General features: G+C 42.3%; 1 long non-coding RNA gene across 2 annotated transcripts; it reads left to right on the top strand.

Annotated features, from left to right (window-relative positions):
* The first annotated feature begins 1,627 nt into the window (after nucleotides 1-1,627).
* LOC310682691 lies at nucleotides 1,628-8,880 on the top strand. Of its 2 annotated transcripts, XR_014514105.1 has the most exons (4): nucleotides 1,628-1,720; nucleotides 4,832-5,008; nucleotides 6,402-6,477; nucleotides 8,772-8,880. It is a non-coding gene; the product is annotated as an uncharacterized lncRNA (long non-coding RNA). The 2 variants fall into 2 exon arrangements; XR_014514106.1 differs by lacking the exon at nucleotides 8,772-8,880 and having other exon boundaries at nucleotides 6,402-6,525.
* Nucleotides 8,881-9,178: the final 298 nt, after the last annotated feature.

The following is a 9,178-nucleotide window of genomic DNA, read 5'->3' as shown; positions in this document are numbered from 1 at the left end:
CAAGATGTGTGAATATGTGCGAGCAGGTGAATAGTGATTATTACTGAGGTCTTTAGTTTTTGAGAGATCAGAGATTATTTATATTAGCACTTCAGGTGAAAGCCAGATTGTTTATTGATCAGTTTCAGTCAGAAGGGAGCAGTAATGTGATTCCTGTGATCCCAGCTTTATCTTAGATATTATCATGAAACACTCAGATCCTCAGCATGGATTTTGTTGGTTCTTTTGATGTTTGGAAGCAGTTCTAAATTTCTTGGGGAAATGATGCCTTCCTATAGGAAATGTAGAATATGCAACTGTTGTAAGTAGTAGTACTTAGACAGTGGATTTGGTTATTAGGTAACACAATTGTTTCTGGCAGCCGTCGCTTTGTTGTAAGAAAATCTGGAAGGATGGGAACATGTGGATAATGGAAGATAGTACAGAATTATATAAAACAGCTCAAAAACTAGGTTCAGCCTGAGGTCACATGCAATAAGCAGCAATTCTTGAATGGCATGGTCCTAAGCAGTTATGGGAGAGATGTTTCTTTAATTCAAGGGGAGTGGGGAAATCACAGGAATTCAATGAAGTATGAATGGATCCATGGCCCTAATTCTGATCACAACAAACCTGCAACATAGGTCTTGATTATTCCCATTTCACAGAAGGAGACCTGGGCCTGAGAGATAGTGATTTGCTAGCGAGAATTCAGCAGGGGCTGCATCCAGCACAACTTTCTGTCTGCTGCATCACAATGGCTCTTGATCATGAGATCGTAGGGATGGGACAGTCTGTAAATTTGAGAGTCTCTCCATTTCTCATCCCTTCAAATCTAAAGTGGAGGTCTCTACATTTCTGCCTTTTTCTTCCTTTTTTCCAAAAGGTCCTCATGAAAATTCACTGGCACTTTAGTGTGTACAGTGGTACCTCTGGTTACGGACTTAATTTGTTCCGGAGGTCCGTTCTTAACCTGAGGTACCACTTTAGCTAATGGGGCCTCCCACTGCCACCACCGTGTGATTTCTGTTCTCATCCTGAGGTAAAGTTCTTAACCCAAGATACTACTTCAGGGTTAGCAGAGTCTGTAACCCGTAGTGTTTGTAACCCGTGGTATTTGTAACCCGAGGTCCCACAGAGATAAGAAAACAAGAGTTGCTATGTTGTCGGGAGAGGTCACTTTGTGGTTTGCATGGAGAAGCCATTTTCAACAGAGCCCAGTCATGGAACCATGCATCCGTATTGAGGCAGCACTGGCTGTTGAAATTTTGTGCCCCTAACAATTTCGTGCCTGGAGTGACTGCCCCTGTGGCCCACCTGCACCGCTCTGCAGTGTTGCCTAACACACATTTTTTGCAAAGCAATTTCCTCTGTGTAATGCATTTTCCTATGTTACTTTCACTAATATATGCACTTTTATGTGGAATTTACCACAGTATATGCATTTTTGTATGCACGACTTGGCTAGAGAACTGCCTTGCAAGACATGGAGAAATGCAAATTCTGAAAGAGGGCTGTGTTTCAGTTCATGCTTTGTTTTGGAAAGTCTGAATCAGGGAGGTTCAACTTTAAATGCAAGCTAAGGGGGTAATCCTATAACAAGCTCCATGGAGATGAGCAATCTAGAATGTAGTGGATCACTGGCTCAGGCAGTCGATTCAGGCTGGGCCATGCTGGGCTAGTGTTAAGTCTCCAACCTCAGCTCAGCTGAAGATACGCTGGCATAACTTGCTCATCCCAGGTCAGTGGAGCTTCATGAAACTGAGCTGAAGCTGGCTGAACCAAGGCTGGTATAAGTCCCACCCACCCCCACCCCCCAGGATATTTTTGGAGCATGGCAGGGACAGGATCAGAGCTGGAAGGGACTTAGGTTGGATCCTAAGCCTGTTCATCTTGGTCACATGATGTGGCAACCCAGCAAATTCCACTATTTGATAGGCTTCTCCCTCCTCTGCCAGGTTTAGGTAGGGTTGCCATATTTCAAAAACTGAAAATCCGGACACAAAAGTTGTTGAACTTTTTGGGGGCAAAGCTGTTTTTGAGCTTTCCCCCCCAGCTATTTTTTAAAGAAATTTGCCAAAATCTACACTTCTGACATGAGTTGACATACGTCCTGGACATTTCAATGATTTCCATCTGGACACAGCTTACGACAGTGGGATCCCAGCTATGAAATTTCGGACATATGGCAACCCTAGTTTAGGCAGAGAGGCAGTGGAAGCCCCACTGCTGATTGGGGTTTCAATTTCATATAATTTTACACGGGCATGATTTACAGCTTCTTGTGCATAATATTGCTCCTTAAAGAGATTTTCTTCCATACCCCCAGTTCATGGAAGGGGAATTGTCTGTGGCTCGTCTCTTGAGACATATGGCATTATTATTCTTCAGCCCTGAACACAACGAGAAGCTTCAAGAAATAGGAAACCACACATTATGCATGTGATTTTAAACCAAATTGTTAGATCAATTTGTAAACTACTTTAGGAGACAGGTTTTCCCTCGAGGGCAGTCTCTCCTATGGAACACACTGTGTGGCAGATAACCTGACAGAATAACTTTGAACACTTGTCTGATGTAAGCACACCCAAAAGCCCTGCAGGGAAGCAGAGCATTTAGCAGGATTGCTATATCTGGAAAGGAAATCTGACGTGTTAAATTCCACCTTTTCGACGATTCACACTGTAGCTTCTTAGCAGGATGCAGGAGAAAGGGTGAAATTCATTTTGAATGAATAAGACATGGCTTGAATGAAATACTCTGCGATTGGTTTGGTGCGTGTGTGTTTAATTGCTTCCTATTCATGCCTTGAAACTAAAATATGACCAGAATTTGTAACTATCTATTAGAAGAGATTGGGAGTAATTGTTAGAGGAATCTTACTGTTTTGACACTGTGCTATTATCATTTCAACTCTTGTGTTGGTTGCAAAAGCGGGTGGGTGTGTTGTTTGTGGTGTAGTTTCATAAGTCACTTTCTAATTACAACTATCCAGGCAGAAAGGGAGGGGGGTAATGTATAGATTGCTAGAGCATGGGGGATAAAATACAAATGAATCCTGATTTAGACCATAAAACATAATGATTAAGAGAAGAACCTCCATGCCTATATTTTCTAAGAAACCACATAATGTATTTTCCATTCAGGAGAGGAGACGTATTCAGAAGCAGTCAGGACCACAGGTGCTAAGCTGTTTGTATTTTCAGGTGAAAAGAATCTGAAGAATGATTGTTTCCATTAAAATCAATGCTTTTCAAAACAAACAAAAAACAATTTTAACTTATAGTGAGAACAGAGCTGGCTAACAGGTAGAGATGCTTGACGAATCTGATCCTTGCAAATTCCAATGCAAAACTCACCTAACCCAAACCTTCTGGATGAATGTGCCAACTGGAATGTCACTGCCTATTGAATTTCACACATCTCTAAATGTTCAGATGCAGTTCTCAGATCAAGATAGTTTTTAATAATAAAATAATAATATGGATACATAGATATATATTTTGAAATAAAAGAAATGGACACAGGAGTGTCCTGCAGCAGCCATGATTGGCGTCCCAATCCTGCCTGGTCCATAGTGTTCTCCGTAGGGAAGCCACTTGCAAAGGAGCACCATGAGCCACACAGGAATGACTTGACAGCAGAGGTGCTGCTTTCTCAGAAAGGAGACTCGGGAGATGGGCTTCTACCTTCTCTCAGCAGTCAGGGTGGTCCTGCTTCTTTTCACAAGGTTTTCCCACCCAATGCCTGCCTCTCCTTCCTGCCTGACACCCTACCCCCTGACAGCCACAGATTACTCAGGGAGCTCATCCTACACTGGAGTAGGACCCTGGCAGAGACACATGCCCGACTGGCATTTTCCCTCCCTCTTGGTTGATCGTTCAAGAGCTACAAAAACTTTCTTCCACCCGAACATCACAGCTACCGATGCCAACAGACATCGGCACACTTAGGGATCCACAGAGTATTTGCAGCTTGAGTAGCAGACCTCAGCAACTCAGCATTTTGGCTAATCTACTTTATTTACATATAAACACACACGGAGCACTGCAACATGGGTCCCTCTCTCTAGCATCAGACAGCAAAGAGAAAGAGCAAAGGACAATAGTCCCACTTCACGGAACACAGTAACACAAACATCCTGTCTCCATCACTTCCCACTCTGTGGAGTCAAAACATATACCGTCACGAGATAGACAACAATCCCATGACTGCAATCATTCAGCAGGAATTCTAACACCAACCTGACTGGTACTGAACTTGGCTGTGTTTCCCCAACTCATCCAACCCCCCAACCCCTCTGAATATGCTAGATTTGGCTCAGGACCCTGTTGAATCTGGTGCACACGTTCCTGTTAATTACACTGTGATACTTATCACGAGGCAGGAAAAAGGAAAAGAAGATAGCCTCCCATTCCTGTGCACAGTGATCTCAATAAAAAAAAAAATGTGGTCCACATACATAAAATGGGAAAGAGAGACATACTAGCATACTGCACATTAAAAATAATGGGCAGTTTAACCCTGAAACTGTTTGATGGGACAAGACAGATACGACGGCCAATGCTTTTAAGCTGAAAAGAGAAGCACTCTTCACATAAAGTCTTGCTTGGCCTGGATATCAGCTGCCTGTTGCCATGATCACTTTCATTTGGTCAGCACCAATCGCTAAAGGATGTCACTGATCATGTGCAATAAAGCAGTATTAGGTCCTGAGCACATCTGGGATTAAGCCATGGACTCGACTCCTTTACTGAGAACTCATTTTTGCCAGTCAGGTCTGATTAAAGGCTGAAGAAACCAATTTCAGCCCACTTTACTTTCCTGTGTTTCTCATTGTTTATTTCATTAGGACGGTGTCTGGCCCTGGGACTCTGGCGCTGCCTAGCAGGAGATGCCACGGGCTCATCCCTTCAGTGATTGATTGCACTGACTGCAAAGCAGTATTGAAAACAGCCTCTCAGTTAAGTCGCATTTGTCAGACTTCTCTGCAAAATTCCTGCATCAGAAGCTCTGTGGAGGAATGCAGGTAAAGAAATGATTTAGAAACATTTGGGAACAGGAGAATGAGAATGAGAATACTGACATGTGGTTGAGAGGGGTGGCATTTGGTGCCAAAAATACACCCCTCAACAAAACCCTGTATCAGAATGTCCTTCGTTGTCTCTCTCTCTCCAGGGAGAGAGAAGCCAATCAGGAAACACATAGTGAGTGAGATAATATATCTACATAATCAATCATATCTGTTTATGCAAAGAAATGGAGGATCACACTGTTTCCTGTGTGAATGGGATGATGCTCCTTCTGCTTTGCTGCCATAGTTTCATTGCTTCTGGATCTCTGGACAGCAGGTGGCTGTTCTCAGTGAAGAAGCTTCCAGCTCTGCAATGACATCATTTTCCCAGGCTGGCCATTGGATCTTTCTGGGCAGAAAGGACTAAAGGCTTCCTGGTGCAGCTGAGCCTTGCTTGAGCAGCTCCTCAACTTATGTAGGGTCCTTGATGGTTTGGAACCACGATCTTCCTGGGTTCTAGATCATGCTGGAAGCCTCCATGAGTAAAGAAGGCTTCCCACACAGAGGCTGTGTGGAGCACAACAAAATCTGTCATAGGGGACAGTGCCAAGGAGCATGCCCTCAGTTCCCTCACCAATCATGTGATTGGAATCATGTGTTTGGGCAACACCTAAAAAGTTCTTCACATGATGCATGGGGCTCATAGCCATTGGGCTGTATCCAGCTAAGTAATACTCAGAGCAGGGCCATTGAAATTAATAGAGCTAAATTAAGTATGTCCATTGATATCACTGAGCCTACTCTGAGTTGAAATTAACTGGATACTGCCAATTATCAATACTACTACTACTACTAATAATATCCCGCACATCTGGGTGGGTTGCCGCAGTCATTCTGCGCAGCTTACAGCACATATAAAAACATAATAAAACACCAAACATAAAAACTTTCTGATACAGGGCTGCCTTCAGATGTCTTCTAAAAGTTGTGTAGTTGTTTATTTCCTTGACATCTGATGGGAGAGCGTTCCACAGGGCGGGCACCACTACCAAGACAGCCTTCTGCCTGGTTCCCTGTAACTTCACTTCTTGCAGTGAGGGAACCACCAGAAGCCACTCAGAGCTGGACCTCAGGCTGAACAATGGGGGTAGAGGTTCTCCTTCAGGTATACAGGGCCAAAGCCATGTAGGGCTTTAAAGATCAACAACAACACTTTGAATTGTGCTTCGAAACATACTGGGAGCCAGTGAAATGAATACATGCTGGTGGATAGACTTTTGCCAAGAACTCTTTCTGCAGTTGGCTCTCTCTCATGTCCTTTCTCTGTGGGTTATTCTTGGGGCTCTGCCTGATGCCTATCCTGCCAGTGTAGCTGCTAATGAGTACATCCCATCTTTTCTCTTCTCAGCTAAGGAGAAGAGATAATGTTGCACCTAGCTCCGAGATACTCATGGAGAGCAAATAGATCCATGCTGTCAGCATTGGTTTGTATCCCATGCTTGTCCTGCTTAGAGTAAATGCACTGGATTTCATTACCATGACTAACTTAGGTCCATTAACTTCAATAGGCCTACTCGTAGGACTAACATTAGATTCAACCCATGGTTTCTAAAAATAATTTGTACCGATGCAGGCGAAAAAATCATCTGAGCAAACTAAGCTGCTAGACCAATGATGTCCAATTCAAATGCTGTGCTAGGACATATTTAGGCAAGTTGATACAATATGTGAAAATTTGGTTACTGTGCCCAGATGTTCTCGGCAGTCCTTTTGAGGACAGACTTTGTTCTTTGTGAACTAGTACTTAGAAAGACCACCAAAGCTTCCATATGCTGACCTACTCTAACAAAAGCAAAAAAGCTAAACATGAAAGTCAATCTTCTTCTGGGTTGACCACTTTATTTATAGTACTTAGTTCAGACTGGAGTCTTCTCTTAATATAATAAGCTCTGGTCATATTTCAGACACCTGTCTCTATCCACTTAAAGCAGCCTTTGCCTGATGGACACTAAATAGGTTATTTGCTGCAGTGCTTTTGCTGACAGTAATAGATATGGACAGGAGCATCCTTTATGAGGCAAGATTGAAGTTTTGGTCCCACCAGATTTGAGATGGAGACTTGCCACAGCTCAGATTCCACCATTGCTATTAAGAGAGATTTCAGCAGCCAGATGGTTAGGGAGAATATTGAGTTTCATGTGCACTTCTTAAAGATTAGTGATTTGTGGAAGTGGATGCTGTTACCTACACTTTATCTGTGAAGTGAAGGTAATGCTCAATGACACAAGACCAAAACGTGTCTTATATAATGTGTTTTGTTTTATTGTGACTGTCATTATCCCCATCCTAATTTGTCCCATGAAAGTTTACAGTTTCACTTCCAGATGCTACAGCCTAAATAGGATGCTATTGCATCCTACAATGATTTTTGAGACAATGGAGGGATTGTATGTAATTCCTCTGCTGTGTCAGTATGAACCTATACAAAGGTGGAAATTATCTGGAACATACCTATAGCTCAGAATGTAAAAGCAAATACTGTATGTCAATACAGAATTTATGCAATGGCGTATCTAAGCCAGCATTTCCCAGTCTTCTGAGTCTCAAGGCATACTTTATTTCTCTGAATTAAACCAGAGGTACACGTTAAAAGCTTTAGATGGCACAGGAGTAATAATTACAAGTCCTCACCCAAAGGGTCATCTAATCCAACCCCCTTCGATGTATTGTCTGTCTCCATTTGCCATCTTGAATCCCTACTCTTCATGGAGCAACAAGAGATATCTCTGGGGTCATTCATTGCCCAAATGTTTTTCTTCTGCTTTGTTTCAATCCATGGCTGATTTTCGTCCTCTGCTGCTATAGAGGTGGAACAGTTTTAACATAAATTTGATTTAGTCTTAATTTTAAAGGAAAACACTCTGAATTTGCACTTTCCAAAACAACAAAAGAACCCAAATACAGCTGCTTTGGATGTCATTAGACTGCCACTCTCATCGTCCCTGACCATTGGCCATGATTGCTGGGGCAGATTGGAAGTTGCGGGTATAACAACGTATGGAGAGCTGTAGGTTCCTCACTCCTGGTTCAGCCAGTACTGCTGGAGCTCACAAACATGGTCTGAAGACAACAGTCAGTAACTGGTACCAAGAGACATGATAATGGCACAATCCTATAGATGTCTACTCAATGTATAGCCCCATAAAGTTAAATAGAGATAATTCCCCAATAGATGGGTATCCGATTGCAGCCTAAATCACTAAAATAAAAGAGGTTTTCCCTCTTTGTGCTCCCTCACCATTCAAATGGTTCTTCTTCAGGTAAAAAATAATAATGCACAAACTCTAACCTATAATATGCTAACGTTATATAAATACGCACATGCACTTATACAGTTTATGACTTCATAGAAGAGTGCAGCTTCGAGCCTTAATAGGCAGTGGTATGATTCTCCTGGAAGAATAACATTAGTAAAATGTCATTATGTAGCTGTAGATGATAAACAGGGACTTCTTGAAGTCATATCCAATGCATAATTGTGTAGACAGAAACAAAACTGTTTATATACCCACATGCGGCATTTTAAATACGTGTCTGACTTTCATTTTCCAAAATGCTCTCGTTTCACACATCAAGGCTGCAACTGCCTGCACATATCTGCTCAGAAACCCCATTGTGTTCAATGGGGCTTACTCTCAGGTAAGTAAGCATTGGACTGCAGCCTTATACACTGTAATTATACTAAGGCAAACAATAAATAAAAACCTTCATTTTCTAGGAACAATCGTCTTATTACCATAGATGTGTGCAAGAACTGTAAAATTGATTTGCCAAGATCTGTTCAACCTTCCTTTAAAGGACACAGGAGATTTTCTTCGACAAGAGCACGGCACGAGGTCACATTTGTTGGTATTAACTTACTTCCTTGTTGTGTGTATGATGGATCCATCCCTTAATCCTAGCCAGGATTCTGGAAGACTGTGATTTACAAACTAGTTTATCCCAGGTCTTCATGTGGATTAGCAAGATAACATGCACTCTGGGATGAAGACCCAGATAGTACTTTTGCTGTATGTCTGCAAAGAACCAGAGAAATGAAAGCTGAAAGCTGAAAGCCTCTGATGTCTAATCTCAGAAAGCCCCTGTATACAAGTACATTAACACATCATTATTGCAACCACAACA

This window comes from Podarcis tiliguerta (assembly GCF_965153285.1).
Source record: "Podarcis tiliguerta genome assembly, chromosome: 7".
In the NCBI taxonomy this organism is placed as follows: Eukaryota; Metazoa; Chordata; class Lepidosauria; order Squamata; family Lacertidae; genus Podarcis; species Podarcis tiliguerta.
Note: the sequence above shows the minus strand (reverse complement) of the source record. Positions and strands in the feature narration are given on the sequence as shown.